At 45.4% G+C, this 17,449-nt stretch overlaps 1 long non-coding RNA gene across 1 annotated transcript; it reads left to right on the forward strand.

Annotated features, from left to right (window-relative positions):
• The first annotated feature begins 11,320 nt into the window (after nucleotides 1–11,320).
• LOC125698785 (uncharacterized) lies at nucleotides 11,321–17,002 on the forward strand. Its single transcript, XR_007379333.1, has 3 exons — nucleotides 11,321–11,398; nucleotides 12,029–13,734; nucleotides 14,832–17,002. It is a non-coding gene; the product is annotated as an uncharacterized LOC125698785 (long non-coding RNA).
• The last annotated feature ends 447 nt before the right edge of the window (nucleotides 17,003–17,449 follow it).

Raw genomic sequence — 17,449 nt, forward strand, 5'->3', positions numbered from 1 at the left:
CTTTCCCCCAGATAATTCACATCCTTTTAAGGTTGAAAGTGAAAAACAGACTACAGTATGACTGCAGAAAAGAAAATGCTGGTTTTCATTGCTTCATCACTGTTGAACAGAGCAGCCTTTTTTTTTTTTTTTTTTTTTTTGAGTCATTTCTTTGTGCTGGAGGACTTTTCAAAGGATGCTGAAGCTTTCATTCTACATGGCTTAAAGTGCAGATGGAACAGGACGTGTCATTATGTTTATTGTGTGTGGCTGCCAGTGCTTAGCAGTAAAGTGTGCTTGGTTATTAGCAGTGTCTGCTTCCTGTTTCATCAACCCTACACCTGCCACTTTTCTCCTGCCTGCTGTGGATTACAGCACTGGTGTGTGCACTCAGGATTACCCAAAAGGAAACACAAGGCCCATTTCTGAGCTACAGTGTTTGTGCTGCACAGGTTTGCATGGTGTGGATAGCAGCATATGGATGGGCAGGTGAGGGAAGTACCATAGGGAAGAGCTCAATGCCTTCGATTCCCCCAAGCTCTTCTCATAATGCCCTATGCAAAATGTCTGCAACATGGGGATGTTGAGCACAGCAAAAGCACAAGCTCTGCCAGTGGAAACACTTATCTGGAAAGAATGTTATTCATTGCACCACTGGGGAAATTAAGTCAAATTAAGCCCTGTTTCATTTGTTGGGGTAGGAGATTATTCCTCATTGTGCCAGCAAATTCTTTACTTGTTTCCATAAGGAATTCATCCAAAGTCTAAATTTTGAATGGCTCCAAAATAAAACTAATTTAAGCAGTGCTAAACATTTACTGTCCTTATCACTCAGAAGCGGATCCCTTCTTTTTTCTCTCTCATAACTTACAAAGTGCAGGACTTCTAACTAAATTTAGGGGGGGTGCTGCTTTGTTATAATGCGGCCTTTACCTTGTGTATTAACTTCTGCTTCAGAAAGAATGTACTCATGAGCTCAGGAGAACCAGGTGGTATTTCTTTCAGCGTGGTGATGGTCCAGGTGGAAGAAGTTGCCTGTGGTAGGCTGTATGTGGTGTGGAAGCAAAGAGCATGGCAGGCTGGGGCAGCAGTTGGGTCTTCTAGAGCAGAGCTGGTGTGTGTTGCGGAGTGCTCTCCCAAGTGCTTGATGCGTGGGTCCATCTTAACACTGAGCTAAGAGGGGATAGTGTCTGCTAAATGTAAAGTAGGTTTGATGAAGTAGATCCTTTATTTTGGCAGTAGGCAAAGTAGTCCTGATGGAAATGGTGCAAACCTGGCTGCAATGTGCCTGTCCCAGCAAGGAAGGGTTGGATGTGCCAGGCAGGACCTGAGTGTGTTCCACAGCCAGCACTGGTCTGCCAAGCCCAAGGTAGCAACAGCAATGATGCACAGGAGAAAGGAAGTGATGGTTTATCACGTTGTGCAGACTAGCCTGCACACAGCATGGGGCACAGAGATGGTTTGGAAGCCACCTCCATCCAAGCAGAGCAGGAGGGCTGCAGGAGAGTGGCTCTGGACCTGCTCACACCAAAGGGACAGCAGTGCCACTGGTGTGACCATGGTGGGGGGGGAGGGCTCGTTTTCCATCTAGCTGTGCAGCTTCAGGAACTGAGGAGGGAGGGTGGTGAAAAGTCATCACTCAGCAATTATGTCATTTAGCTAAGTTAGCCTTCTGCTTCCTTGCCTCCCTGGCTATAGGGCAGTCGTGGATTTGATTTCTTACCTTCCTCACCAACTGGGTTATAAACTGTTTGAGCAAGGAGGAATTGGAGTGGGACAGATGGCAGCATCTGGCTTCTCTGGCAAGACTGGAAGGGACATCCCTTACCCAGCCTGGCTTATCTACCAGCCTGAAGTCCATGGGCAGGAACTGCTCCATTCCAATTTGCCTTTCCACTCTTTCCCCATAAGCAGCCCCTCGTCCCACCCACAGCACTCAGGCAGGATAAGATCTTTTTTTTTCTCTAAAACTTTGTGGCCTTCAGGTTCTTCTGCTGTTTCTGCTGTGCTTTGCAGCTCTCATTGCCTGTACAGCTCTCCCTGCCCTCTGTGAGGAAGGAAGGCTGCAGGTGGGACTGCATTGACGGGGCAGGGGAGGCCAGCCTGAGCAAGAACATACTTAAGGAGGGAAAAGAAGGGGACAGAAATGACAACAGCCCTTGGTCTGTTGGTCTGTGTCATTGGTGAGCATGGCCAATACCCAGCTGCTGGGCCTGCAGAGGAGGTCAGGCCGCCAGTGTGGTGTTCACAGGGCTCCCTGAGGTGTTCTATGCTATAAAGATGAACAGTAGAGCATGCTTGAATTTATCCAAACCAGCCCACGTGCCTGATAATTTTGTTTTATGAGCAAACTGCCATAAAGCAGCCAATTGTCCTTCAGAGATATGAGTTCAGCTGGACCCAAACAGAGGTGAGAAGCTCAGCACATGTCAGCAGCATGACTCCAGCAGGAATGGAAGCGAGCAGCTGAGCTCAGAGCACTCAACATGTGAGCACCACGAGCCTGGCACGCTGCTGGCAGACTGCAGCCCAGGTTGGCGAATGGGTGGCAGAATTACCCAACTTCATGTGGGAGCTGTACGTTATCAGAAACGAATGCATTCTTATAATCACAGGTGGGAGCTGTCTCGTTTTTGTTTCTTTTTCCTTCTAAAATCTTCTAAAATGTAGGGAGGCATCTGTTGCTGGAGGAAATGTCTTTAAAAATATGGTGTTTTCTTTGCAATGAGCAGAGTAATGGGTCCTAATGTAGCAGTGCTGACTCTTTATGTTCTTTGCTTATGGAGCATTGAAGAGGAGAGTAATTTATCAGGATTATTATGTTAAGAGAACAGCAGCAGCACTTTGAAGGGAGGGCTTACTCAAATAAATAACCATGTAAAGAAATATTAATTCTAATGGACTTTCTGTGTGTGCCATATGGGTGCAAGAGCATTTGCTAAGTGGCTCACCTGATCATCCTTGTTCTAAGTGACTGCAGAGGGAAAGCAAGTTATTGGAGAAATGTAACTTTGCTTAAGGAAACAAAAAAAAAAAGGAAGAAATCAGAACATCTGAGGTGAAGGTAGGCAGCTTAAATGCTTTTTGTCTTAAAAGCATATGTGGATCTTATTTCTGGTGGGTTTTGCTTCAGGTATTTTCCCCAAACTTCTCCTGATTAGCATAACGAGCACCAATTCCCCAACTCTCTAAATTGCAGAAATCACCCACCTAGTGATTTCTGTCGGTAATGGAGTGGAGAGACTAGCCTGGCAATTCTGGCTTCTTATTGCTAAAACTATATTAAAACTGTGATATGTAGAAAGTGTGCATATAAACTGATAGCCTGCAGCCTTTGTAAGCTAGCTTCTCGCTTCTTCCAATGATAGAGCAGTCTGAAAACAGAGAGCAGGGACCTGAGAGAGCAGGCTGGCATTGTCTCAGCTACCAGTCCTCTTAAGTCTGGTGCACAAAAAGCATGTAACAATGAAAGCTCTTTTTGTTTTGTCAAGTTCAAGGCTGGTTTACTCATTACTTGTGACTCTTTTTCATTTTAGTAAGTTAACAGAAGATTGGGGAAAAAAAATCCTAAGTGCTGGTGAGCTTTGCTCCGCACAGTTACCTCTTCAGACTGCCTGGTGTCAGTCCTCACGTTCTGACACAGCATTTGCTTAGCCTTTGAACTATTGATTTAATCTAGAATAGCTGTAGGTACCCATCTCTGCAAACCTGTGAAGAGGTGCATGCAGAAAGGCTTGTTTCAGAAGGCTGGAGAAGAAATGCTGCTTGGGTTGAACACGAACCATAAAGCCCAACTTCAGTGCAACTGCCAATTGAAAAGTCCATCAGGGGGAGGCTGCCGGCTGCCTTCTGCTCTCATCTCAACAGCTTTTCCCACCTGCTAAGGGTGCATTTGCCTGTAAGAGGCTGCCCTGCTGATTGCACTGCTCCCAGGAGAGGGCAGTTCAGCTCCTTTTGATTGTGAGCTGCATCGAGCTGCCTGCACAGAATTGTCAGCAAGTTTGGGATGATTATATGCAAGCCAGGAAGGGAATCATGGTGTGCATCCAGATGGCTGCTCAGAAATGAGGGGGGGACAGAGAGGGGCTGTGAGTTTGGAGGGAAAGAAGGCATGTTCCCACCTAAAGCATGTCTTAATTTTTGGCAGGTTGCTAGTTTTGTCATCTTTTGTGCCACTGAACTGTGTGACATCTGTCTCCCTCCTTGCTAAAAACAATCATGAGCTCTTTGTCTTTTAGTCCTTTGGCTGGTGGGACAAGGAAGCCATTCATCACCCCGCAGCCCTTATCTGAGGAAGAGCATCAGGGTGAGCCATGGGCTGGCAGCCTCTGGGAGGGGGAGGAAGAAGGCTGTGTCTGGAGGCTGAGGCCCATAGCTGAGTTGTTGTGGCTGCAGACATCGCAGGGCAAAGATAACACCTGGGATATTTTTTTTCCCTTTCAATAAAAAACATTGAAAACTGGTGCCTTGGTGACCTCAGGGCCCGGTCTTCCAGCAGACTTCTGCCTTCAACCTTCATTTGCCTGGAGGAGCTGTAGGTGCAAAGGGAAGATGCTGGACACTAGAACAGACCAAGGCCAAGGTCCTGCTGAAGTTCTCAGGAACTGTTTGTGCTCATTTTCCACTTGGTATTCCACTGAGTGTGTGCTGGCTTCTTTAGAGTAGCCTGTGAGTGAACGTGAGGTTCAGATGCTACGACTAGAGAGATGTTTAGAAATTGAGCTGAGTCAATGTGCTGCCATCTTCTGCCTTTTCCTGATTCTAGGTAATCCTCTAAAACCATGTTAGCAGGGCTAAATACTTGGCTTTTCCATGCTTAGTCTTCAGATCTTGGCAATGTGTGATACCGAACTGATTTCCAAACTGGTTCTCAGTAATGATGTTTGTGTCTCTCAGACATTTTTTTTTCTTTCCAAAAACTTTCATTTAGCTGCAGAAAACAGAGCAAGCCCTGGGTAATGTTAGCTAGCTTGGCTCCAGGAAGCTCCTGAGAGGTGAGATGGCTCTCGTTCTGTTGGAAAGTGAGAGTGGAGGCCACGCGTGTTCACCTGACTTGCCCAATATATGGAGCAGTGGTCTGGGTGGTACTGGAGGAACTGCAGAGTTCAAGGCTTCTGAGCACAACAGGCTTTCCTGCTTTCCCTCTGACATATGAAAAAGCAGGAATGCATTGTTCAACATAATGAGTTTAGATCTCGTTTCTCAGCAAACTCTTATTCTGGGTATGGCAGTGAAGGGTGTTTCAGTCTGAAGTGAAACTCTTATACTGCAGCAGTATGATAATGTACGGAACCAAGGCATGAGGAAATCAGGAACTAAATGCTGATCATTTAGGAAACAGTGTCTTTTGACAGACCTTCTAGTCTGTAACTGTGAGGCCCTTGTGGTCCCATGTGCAGGGAGCTGCTGGGGTCTGTGTGGTTGTGAGGCATGGGCACAATGAGCGGCTGTGGATGGGACACGTGGGAATATGTTACTATTCCAGGGGTCCCTCTTTGCTTCATGGGAGTTGTTACAAGAGTAACCTCCTCTCACCTTTGCATTGCACATCACTCTCTGATGGCTGATATGGCTGACCTTCATGGAGCTGAAAGCAAACACGGCATGTGGACGCATCCGTCCTGCTCCTCAGGGCACCTGCTTGAGGAGAGCATGCTGTGTGATGCAGCAGAGGCAGCCACTGCAGGCGCTTCCTGCAAGGCAGCTTCGTGCTTGTTCCGACAAGTCTGCGATCACGAGGGAAGAGCGAGCAGTCCATCTATCCACTGCCATCTAACCTGTCATCCAGCCGTCTGAGGGCCTGAGTTTTTCTCAGACCTCAGTGGATGCAGGTGTGCAGCCCCAGCGTAAGGTCGGTGATGGTAACACTCCTGCACATTGCAGCAGAGCGCAGCTGCAGCCTCTAGTCACAGAGCTGCTCGTGTTGGAGCTGGCAGTTTAACCTGGCAGCCTGGTGCAGTGCAGGCATGCAGATATCAGCTGACACACAAAGTTGGCAATACATTTTATTAAGAGATTTAAAGCGTTCCAGTCATATGCAGATAAAACTTCATAAATTGTTGGTGATCGTTTTGTTCTTAAAAAAGAATACCGAAACACTCCTTGCTTTCAAATGCAGAAATGTTTTCAGCAGCTAAGTCTTTAGATTCTTCCCCAAGGCCATGTAACTCTTTGCTACTTTACACTTGACTTAAATTACTTCAGTTAATATATCTTTGTCCTCTAACCTTTGCCAAAAAGGTCGAAATCATTTGCTAGCAAATGATAAACTCGTTTCCTACCTGAGGACTCTCAGGAGAATAATGATTTCTACTCCTTATGAATATATTTCTGACCAGCACGGGTAAACCTTGTAAAGGATTTTACTTTCTACCACCTGCTGTGTGCTGTGCATTAATCCACTTCTACAGGGATTGCTCATGAGCTGAAGACAGAGACTTCTGCCACTATTTGAAAAACAAAGAGTATATAAATCCAATGCAGTTATCTGCGCTTCCATCTCCTTCTCTTCCTGGGCTAGCAATCTCTTTTCTGTTGGACAGAAGGCTCCCTGCTGCCGCACAGACCAGGCTCCCACAGTCAGCAACCAAACCAACAGCACGTTCACCTCATCTGTGAGGTGCAACGTGTTCTGTGGATCAGACTCACATCTCAACGTCTCCGGCCCATCTGTGAAGGAGCAGTCCTGCAGAAGAGCAGCACTGCTGGGCTGGTTGCTGTTGGAAGTCATGCTGGATTTGTGAACATCTCACTGTGCCCTCAGGGGGGTGAAAAGTGTACCGTTCCAGCTGTGAACTCGCTGCTAAATGCACAGCTGTGAACTGCTCTTCCCCACACAGGGCATGTTTATTTCACTCGGCTTGTTTTTTGGCTCTTGCTGCAGCCACTTTCTGGAGTCAGACATGCTCTCTGCAGAAAGCAAAGAAGAGAACATGTTTAATTTGTTTTCCTGTAGAACCTCTGCCCTTTTGGCTTGGCTTTCATTTATATCTGCAGCAATAGCTCCGTAATTCGTCTCCAGCGCAAATCAGTGAGAGAATCTTATTTCATATTCATTCCCTTCCATTCTGTTTTCTTTTGCTGCGCTGCTTTTCGCCCTCAGTCTGACCGAGGCTCAGCCCTGCCAAGGGCTGCCCTGGCTGTGGGAGTCCTACACTCTTCAGTAGCTTTTTGCCACAACCTCTGTGCCACGAGAAGGCCTGGAGCAGCCATTGTTTGGTGTGCTCTGCTTTGGCTGAATGCAGCTGTGTGCGGCGGGGTTCCATGAATTGCTGGGGTCTTTTCATTTCCTAAGCTGCACACTCCATGCTGACTTGGCACATGGTTTCAGGTACTCTTGCCAGTCTTGTCCCAGTGGAATCCAGTTGTGGCACAGGCTGTAGACTGCATTTCCTTTGCAACTCCTCATGTTGATTTTTTTACTGTGCACCATTCAGACAACTGCCTGTGCTGCTCACCAGCACTGCTCCACCTCTTTGTGGAGAGCACTACTGCTGGGCACGTCGTTCTGATTCCCTCCAAAGAATGGGTCTTCCTTCCAGCTTAAATGAACAGCTGCTTTAATGAAGTAACTGAGCCATAATTAGAGCCGCTGATTAGCCCCCATGTCAGTTCACTTGCTGCTGACATGGAGCAGAGGTATACATTTTATTGCTGGCTGGGGAAGTTGTCCTGTTCAGAGAACATGTCAGTGTGCCAATCACATCAGCACCGAGCTTTATCTGCACACAAAGGCTTTGTTAAAGCTTCCAGATACCCAACTATTAAACCCAAACTACATCTGACAGTGCTTCCAGGCTCCCAGCGAGCTCAGTGCAGGACCTACTGTCAGGATCCAGCAAGTTGTACCCACAGTTTGGTGTGAGCTGTGCTTAGGGCAGAGGATGGCACTGCTGTAGCAAAATGGGCATTCCTCAGTAGTTTGCAATGAAGCTGAAAAAAAATAAGGCAATCAAAAGAAGTGATACTCCAGAAGGGGAGAGGCGTAGAGCTGCTGTGTTACTGCATGTGATTTGAGCGCTCGGTGTGTGCAGTTTTCCTCAGGAGAGACTGCTGCTGAGCAATCCTGTAACACCAGCACAGCCCCACGTGCTAGGGGAGGGCCATGGTTTGCCTGTCCTGCTTTTGAGTTTTCCAAGAATGACATTATTTAGCTTCAGCAAAGCAGTTTCCTTCTAGCTTGGGAATAACTTGCAGACCTGCAACCGGCAGGGCCAATTGGTGCCTGTGCTGTAGGTGATGGCTATGGCACACAGAGCTCAGCGTCACTCCTCCAGGCCCTCTGCCCTTCCAGTGCTATCATGAGGCTGAGTGCAAAGTGTGGGGCAGGATTGCAGCTGAAATCAGCATTCCTGAGCAGCAAGAACCCTGTGAAGCCTTCTAATTAGTCTCTGGGCTTTGAGCACTGGCAACACACTTTTTATTCCACATTACACTTTTGAGCGCTCCATCACCACTGTGAGTCTTAATAATAGTTTAAAACAGCCTGCTGGTGAATCCTGCATAAGTGCAGGGCTTCTAGAAGAAGTCCAGGTGTGAAGCTCGAGGTAGAGTATTGACAATGGGTGCTGCTCTTCTGCGTGAGAACGCTTAGCAGCCAGCACAGAGGCCTTGTGTGGTCACTGCTCCCTGTTTGGGACTAATTATTGATGAGTAGGGAAGAAAGAATATGCAAGAATTCTGTTTAATAACCATTTTTAGGATGCTTCTGTGGCCAGCAGCCTGCTGAACTATATACCTCCTAACGGCTGTTGAAGATGAAAAGTCAAAGGCTGTTGCTTTTAGCAATTTTTCCTCCAGAAGATCCCCCTCCTCTTCTTGTTGTCACTGTTTGCCACCTATTTCTCACCCATTTTTATGAATAAAAATTACTGGCACATATAAGGCCATATCATTGGCCTTAGGCTGAATTTGGCTCATCTCTGCTGTGATTTGGAAAATGATTTCCTGTTCAGAAAGTCATTATTCTCCAACCTCAGCTCGAAGAGCTCTCCTAAGGATAACGCTCTCATAAAACCAAAATCCATGCAGTCAGTTAGTGGGATTTTCTGGTTAGTATTTCATATTTTGATTGCTATTCTCTCTGAGTTTTTGGGCAGGGATGAGTTTACTCTGTGGACATCAGTGTACACTTTTAATAGCTTACCACTAAGAAAACCTTGAAATATTAAAAAGATCTTTTAATATAGTCTGTAGCATTACTTGAGGCATCAGGGCTTTTGAAAGTTTTAGTGTTTGATGTCTTCTGCGGTCAGAAACTCAGAAGTACTCCACATACATGGAACTATTTCAAAATCTGTTCACAATTATGAGTATCTGCTCTTCTGCAATTTGATCTCCAGTCCTTTGTTTTAGCCTTAAAATATGATTTTACTGGGGCTGAGGGGGCCAGGGTTGAAATCTCTGTTGCTGTGAAGCACACGGTGTGCTGGACTTGGGTTGGCAGCAGCAGTGACAGAAAATCCTGCTCACCCCATATCCCTGGCCAGGAAGCACATCCTTGTGAAGAAGACCAGGAAACCTGGCATTTTTCTTGGTGCTTCCCCAGTGCTGGATGGTGGAACTCAGCAGCCAAGCTGAATCTGGCCCTCAGGTGTGTGCACCCCCCTTATCTTGCAAACGAGTCAGGATATAGCTTGAACCATCTGGAGAGTGATTGGGCTGGGGTAAACAAAGTGTATCAAGATGGGCCATCCCAAGAGCCTCACTGAGATGTCAAGCCTAAGGGAGTGATGCCAACAGAAAATCTGTCATCCAAAAGTCTGGGTGTAGTGCTTTCAGCATATCCTCAGCACACAGAGCACAGCAAGGGCAATCAAAATATTGGTGCTTTATGCATTCTCTTGTTTTCTGTGAAGAACTAAAACACCAAATTAAACAAATGTGCTACGTTTGGTTTGCGAGTGCTGATTTTGCTTTAAGATGCAATTACCTGCAGGTGACTTGCAAGGCCTCCTGGTTCACTGCTGGAAATTCAGAAAAAGTGTCTGCCTAAAGCTCCTTGGCTTGTTTGGCTGAGGGAAAAAAGCACATCCCTCCAGCCAGGTCTGCTGGGGAATCTGGGGGCTTCAGGGGGGAAGGTGCATGCTTACCTTTCTGGAAATGGACTTTAAAGGGCATTGAAAACTTCAGCTTTATGTATACGTATAAAGAACATAAAACCCAGCCATACCTAATATGCACATCAGTGCTTTTGTTTGTGACATACATGTAAAAGACAGCATGATGTCATTGTCCAAGGCGAAGCAATCATCTTCAACGATGAAGAAATAGCATAGGTTATTTTAAAGCCACAGAAAGGAAGCTTTCCTGAGGAATTTCAGCAAGCCAAGCCCATAGCAAAGCACTTTTAAGGCTAAGGAAGGTATATATTGAAGAGCCTGAGTGACTGAACGTCAGCATGAAATAGAAAATGGTGGCTGACAGTGAGCAAGGGAGATTGGGCTGTCACATCAAGGGGGAAATCAATGCAGGAAGCAAAAATGAAGCAGCACTATCAGCTAGGTGGGTGCCTTGTAACAATGTTCTACCCGTGGACATGGAGCCTTAGGCAGACTGCTGATATGTCCTAGCACACATGTGCCAACTCATACATATTTTTAGGTGTTCACACAGATTTCAGTGGGTGCAGAGTGAAAGAAAAGGTGAAAAGCCTACAGTAAGAAGTGCTAGTGCTGTGACAATGTCATTGCTGGGAAGCAATGCCCATTATGGGGAATAGGACCTGAGCAATGTGGAGGGCTGCTTGACAGGATGCTGCAGTGCCATCTGCGTGCAGTCACTGCTCTTCTATAGAAAAAAAAAGTGCTGGCAAAAGAGTGACTTAAAACAAATTTTGAATTTGACATTTTCTTCCTCTTTTTAATTTGCCTCCCAAGGATACAATTATCTGGAGCACGAAAACAGATGCTTATATATTCACCGTGATGTCAGTGCTTTGCAGGTGCGGAGTCCGCTTCTCTTGGCGAGGTTTCTGCTGGAAAGGAGTGGTTTGTGACCTCTCCAAAGGAGAGCTGTGCCAGAAGTCTGCTTTTTTGTGCTTTTAGCTGCCATGTGCACACCTGCATGGAGCACATGACTTGTTAGCAGTGCAAGGCTCTGTGCCCCAGCACCACCTCGGTGTCCTTGTTCTGGGGAATGGCACAGGAGGACAGCAGGGGTTGCTGGAAGGGCAGGACAGGCTGGGCAGCAGACCTCTACCTGCAAGCAGTTGAGCTTTATAGAAGTCCACCTCTAACATAGACGTGGTTGGCTGTCAGACAGAGGTCTGTATCCAGCTTTGAATGCGTTTCCCCAATTTCTTAACAATTCCCATAATGACTCATTCTTTCTCTTAATCTTGCAGACCTGGAGGAAGCTGTAAGCCCTGCAGCTCAGTGCTGCTGCTGTTTGCCACAGAGAGAGCTCCCTGCACTCCCAGGTTGGGTTGCCTGTACCCCAAATTCTTCCATCAGTTCAAGAAATACAGTTTTACTATTGGACAGATTCAGGGCAAAATCTGTCATTCTTTCAAGCAAACTGGGCCTATTAAAAGGTCATATCTAAAATTCTGTGTCCCATGTGCATTCTAAACTGGCAGTAAAACACTGTGGTCTCGCTTTCTCTCATGCACACAAATGTCAATAATTTTTTCCTGAACTGTGAACATGGTCACTGTGTCCAAAAGCTCCATGTCTAATATGTGTTCAGATTTCCTAGGCTAACAAGTTACTTTGGTCAGTGATGACAGTGGGACAGTGATTGAGATGCTGTGTAAATGTAGTTGGAAGTTCTGATGAAATGACTGAAGTGATTTAAGCAATAACATTCCTCGAGATCACTTCCATTTTGCTGACTGTATGCTTGAAAGAGGTGTCACTGTGGGTGGGAAGGTAGGAACACACCAGCTACTGATGTTTTCATTCTGCTTGTCTTTGGATGTAATAGTAACTGCATTGGAGCATTAGTCTGTGTACAGTTGAGCTATAGCTTATCGTCAGAGCCCATATTTCACTTCCAATTAGTTTCCTGGAGGTACTTGTTTTGACTGACCTCTTATTTGCATTAAAAGCTCGTGGAGTGATTTGCGTTTCTAAGGACTGTTCCTGAAACGACTTCTGCTGTGATGTCGCCAGGACAAATGCACCAGCCAGGAGCTGTGCCTCCATCAGGAGCTTCCTAAAGAAGTGCAGGAGCTGCCAATGGAATCGTGATATCACTCGGCAGATAACACTCATTTGCTTTAGTGCTGACTGAAATAGAAGATGAGCGATACTAAAGATTACCATCCTGGTGACAGAGAAAATAAGGGAGAAATAAGAAGCATCACTTCTTCTAATCTTTCCTTTTGAAGTATCTTCAGGCATAAAAACGATGATTTTGGAAAAATGCATCTGTTTGAAAGCCACAGGGTACTAATGTAGTGCTTTTCAAAACAAAGGACTTTTAAAAATGTTGATGAAATGTCTCTAAAGCAGGAGAGAATGCAGTGGTTTGTAGAAGTCTGGGGTTGCTCTGCAAAAACTGGCACAGGACAACTGGAGAAGTTTTGTTATTCAAAGTTTATTTCCAGAAGTGCTGGACAATGAGACAAAGGGAAGCAACGGCTTGAAACAGCCGCCCATCTCCAGCTGCTGAACAGCTGGCAGGGGAGCAGGCAAAGGTGGAGCAACCTTGGGACCTTTCCTGTGCAGCGTGTGGGATGGAGGCTGTCCAGAGAGAGGTGATCTGCTCAGGCCTAGAGCTGAACCCGCTCGGTCCATAGTGTGCACCAGGCCTGGGGCTGTCCTTATCTACGGAACATCACGTCCATTAGGTGTCCATCTTCCTTAACCTGGCACCTGAGCTGTTCCCAGGAGGATTTCCGACCACTGCCATGGGATAATGCTTCAGTTTGGTGACAGTGTGGGCACTGCTGGTGGAGCTAAACAGGAGTCGCTGTCAAACTTCCCTGTTTGAGCTGCCTGATGGAGTTTGAACAGCAGCCAAGATGGGTGGGAGCCAAAGGAGCTGCTGGAGGTAGGGGTTACAGCACTGCCACTTACATTTTGGCTTCGTTAGGCTTATTCTGCAAAAGGGGTTGCTTACTTTACTGACTAATCGGTGTGCTTTGTGAAAAGCACCCTCCTTAGCAGCTGTAAAAGTGGGCTAGGAGAAAATACAGAACAGAAAGTTTTTTTCTGAGAAAAGATCAAAAGTGCATTTTTCTTCTGAAACTCATTATTTTTTCATCTTGTTTTATGATTTTATATTATCTCATGGCTTGTTAATACCAGCAGAGGGCTGTTACATGTCAATTCACATCAGCATTCCCAGCCATATCACATGGCATAATCCCAGTCGTGTATATATATATATATATATATGTATATACATTTATTTAAGTATTGCAGGCAGATGAATATAACCTTTTATTTTCAGGTCTGAACAACAACTGTTAAGCATTACTGAGAAATACTCTTATGCTTGCTTGCTGTGAGTAGAAAGTGATCCTGGCGCGTCATATAATCAAGTCAAACAGGAAACACAAGCAACTAAATAAAAAGTTCCAAATTACTTTGGTAATAAACTGGGGGGAAGATTTTTTTTTAACCTTATCTTCTACTTATTTCAGTGTTTTCTTCTCTATGGGGAATTTTAGAAAGGAACTGCCTTTTAATTCCAAGTTGTGATGTGCTCCTTGGACTGAAATCAGATCTTGAAACGGTGCATCAGGAGAAGCAGAAACCTCACATTTCAGGTGTGACTGTAAACATTTCTGCTGCAGCTTCTCATCAGGTGAGAACTCCAACTAATGCTGATGGAAATCCTGCCTGGGGAGTTCTGGCCTTGAGAAGCGTGAGCCAAAAAAACCTGAGGAGTCAATGCCAGGAAAAAAAAAAACAAACACAAAGAAATGTTTCTAAAGAAAACTTGCACTGAAAATATTACTGATAGAGTACAACAGATGGCTTGAAAGATATAATACAATATTGATAGAAAAACTTAGATGGCATGATTTTATAGGCACACAAGAGAAAAAGAATATAAGTGTTGAAGTTCTGCACCAGGGGAGATTCAGGTTGGATGTCAGGAAACACTTCTCCAAGAGAGTGGTCAGGCACTGCAATGGGCTGCCCAGGGAGGGGTGAAGTCACTGTCCTGGAGGTGTTCAAGAAACGTTTGGTTGTTGTATTATGGCACATGGCTTAGTGGGAACTGTTGGTGGTAGGATTGGACTGGATGATCTTGGAGGTCTTTTCCAACCTTGGTGATTCTGTGATTCTATGGTAAGTTTAAGAACATTTAGAAACGGTAATACCAGTGCAGCCTGGAGACACAGACTTTGTTCCAGGGGAAGCTGCTGAGTTTCAGGGAAACAGAGGTGTTATTGCAATGCAGCTCTGTACTGAGCCTTGATTTTACTATCCATCTCATGCATTACTGAAAATACAATGCAGAAAGCATGTAACTGAGCACTGTCTTCCCATGAAGACAAGGTGTAACCCTCAGCCTTATTTGCACAGCCAGTGGCTGCCTAGACCACACTGGTCTTGTTCTGTGGTCAGCTGTAGCTGAGCAAGTGAAAACTTTATGCCTCCTATATGTAACCATTTATTTGGGGTTCTCTTCCTCATCATCTACCTTAGTCTGTTGGTTTTAGGCCCATCACCTCTGGCATTTCTGTGCTCAGCTCCTACTTGCTCACAATATCAGGAATTGTTCCAGGTTATACAGACCTATCTAATAGTTTTTATCTGTGGCTTGAGGTCTGGACATCCTGAGGTCTTCAGCACTGGCCTCTGATCTGTGTTAGTTTGTATTTGCTGTCTTTAGATGGCAGTCTTTGTTGCAGTCATTCTCAGTAGGATCTTGATTTTCTGGTGTCCTTTCAGGAAAATCTGCATGGATCAGGTGGAAGTGTTTTGGAAGCTGATGCTCACAGAGCAGTATTCCAGGATAAATCACAGTCAGCAATAGTAATATGCTTAAGAAATTCCTAAACATAATTTCCTGCAATCTGCCATTCTCTTCTGTGGGGAAAAAACAAAACAAAACAAAAAAGAACAAACCCACTGACAAAAACTTGTTCTTCCGATGGAGATCTTTGTCTTGTTTTAATCTTCTGAAGAAATTTGAAAGAGTCCCAGGAATGTTTTGAAATTTAACCATCGTGTAGGGAGGAGCTGCATTTCCAACTACTCATTTCATCTGCCAAAAGAAGGTTAAATAAAAGCCTTCCCCGCTCTGGGACAGAACGTCAACAGGCAAAGGAACTGAGAAACCAAAGCAACGTGTGGAGATTTGAACAGGAATTGAAAGGAATTTCAGAGGTAAAAGTGGTCTTATTGAAAGGTGCAATGCTCCCCATGGCTGTTTGGAAGGGGATGATGATGTCTGGACTTAAATTCTCTGCTCTTTTTGCCCATGATTTGCATGTTTGTCTCTCAAATGTGGGACTGATCCCAAGACTCCTTCATCATGGGATGACCTAGGATAAAAGGAGCCCAATAAACTCTGTTTTCAAGGCAACTGGAGAAAATTGACCAATGCATTCTGTGTACTAAATGATTATTTGTGTAATTTCCGTGCAAATTAAGAAAATCATAAGTAAAGGTAAATTCTTAGGCATGAGGTGGATAAAACAAGAGGGAAAATGAGCATCTGTAAAAGCTATTCCACTTGTGCGTATAAATCAGGAGACTGTGGTCTCAAGTAGAGAATCAGACTGAGCTGCCTGCTGTTATGCATTTAAATTAAGCAGGAGCCTAATGGCTTTTTAAAAATTTGGCCCTAAGTGTTTTTCTCTGTGAAGAGATCATCTAATCAAAATAGTGCTTTAGAATAAAGAACTCTTCAATAGCAAACATGAGCGAGGAGCTCCAAGTACTGGTAAAAGCTCCACCACCAGGGCAAGGCTTGTTACAGCCCATAAAGGGCTGAAGTGGCACTTTGCAGCCAAACTGCTGGTGGAGATGGGAACAGGGGAAACGGTGCCACAGCACAACAAAGTGAATGGGTGCTGATGGAAGGGCTGGTTTACCTTTACTCACTTCTTTGCCTTTTGCAGAGATGTGCTGAGGTTTTTAAACCAGCAAGCCCCCAGATGTCAGCTCAGTGGAGTTCAGCAGTGAGATTTCTTCCTGTTAATGTTCCATTTCCAAGCGTGGTTGTATACGGATTTCTATGGGATTTCTCTACTTTGATCTTTTGAACTGAGCTCTAAAAGAGGCTGTAGAAATTTCCTAGAAAGTTTTGACCTAATTCCTAGTCTGGGTGAAAAGATTCAGTAGTATTTGAATCAGCTGCTTCCAGGCAGTGTCAGGAGACCACCTTTCCCCGACCCTGGGGCCAAGAGGTCATGCTTGAAGCGCAGCTCTGCAGCTCAGAAGACTCAGCTCAGCCACCGCTGTGTGTTTCCAGCTGTTTGTTCCTCTATGTGCAACAGTTCATTTTCCTTCTCCATCAAAATGTCTTTGTGTAGACACGGAATGTCTGTGTGAGCACAACTCAAAACCATGTGTGCAAAGCGTTATTAGTACAAAATACAGAAGTGTCTGAGTACAAAGCACCCGTGCCATTCACCTGCCCTTGTTCAGCTCTGTAAATACCTAGAACTGGACTGAAATACTTCTTCTGGAGAAAGCATTTGTGTAGAGAGATTTTAAAAGTAAGTTCAGTCTAATTGCAGCCTTTTAGAGCTTTACAGCTACATTCACTTTGAGTATCAGGAGGTGAGATTAGGATTTTTAGGTCTGCTCTGAGAAGAGCTGAAGAGAGGTTGTGGTCCCACGCTGGGATTTCAGCTGTTCGGAGGCTCACTGGGAAGAGGCAAGACAGATTGAATCTGGTTCATTTTAGCCAGGTGTCACAGGCACAGCCGCTTGCTCACAGACACCCTGCAGCGTGTCCCAGGAACAGCATCTTCATGAGAAGAGTAATTAGGACACCTCCTCAGCCAGTCAAGCAAAAAGGGCTCAGTGTTGGCACAGCAATTTAAACCTTCTATAGAGATTAGACAGAAGTTCTTAGGTTCTAGATGCAAATGCTCAGTCACGACCTGAAACAGTGTTTGAGCACCTGGTGGGAAGGCAGTGCCAACCCAGGGGAGCTCAGGTGCAAGCAATGCAGCTGAGTGACTGGAAGGGATGGGGCCAGGATCCACCCCTTCCCAGATCTCATTTAAGGTTTGGCAGGGGGAGGTGGGGGCATTTCTTGCTGGAGATCCCTGTATACTTGAGGCCTTCCAAAGATAAGTAGCTCTTTTCCTTCATTTCTTCAGCCACAGCTGCTGTGTCTGAGCTCATTCTCATTTGCTCTAGCAAAAGACTTTACTTCTCTGCTATTATCGATGTAGTTTCCATCCCCATTATAGCATTACACCTGGAAAAATGAGTCTTTGAACCTAGAATTTCCAGCAAGAGCATCCCTCAAATTACAGCACAGGCCATCCTACAACCAAGACAGCTGAGGAGGTTGCTGTCCCCTCCAGCATCTCCTTGGGATGGCCTAT

Source organism: Lagopus muta, chromosome 11 (assembly GCF_023343835.1).
Source record: "Lagopus muta isolate bLagMut1 chromosome 11, bLagMut1 primary, whole genome shotgun sequence".
NCBI lineage: Eukaryota > Metazoa > Chordata > Aves > Galliformes > Phasianidae > Lagopus > Lagopus muta.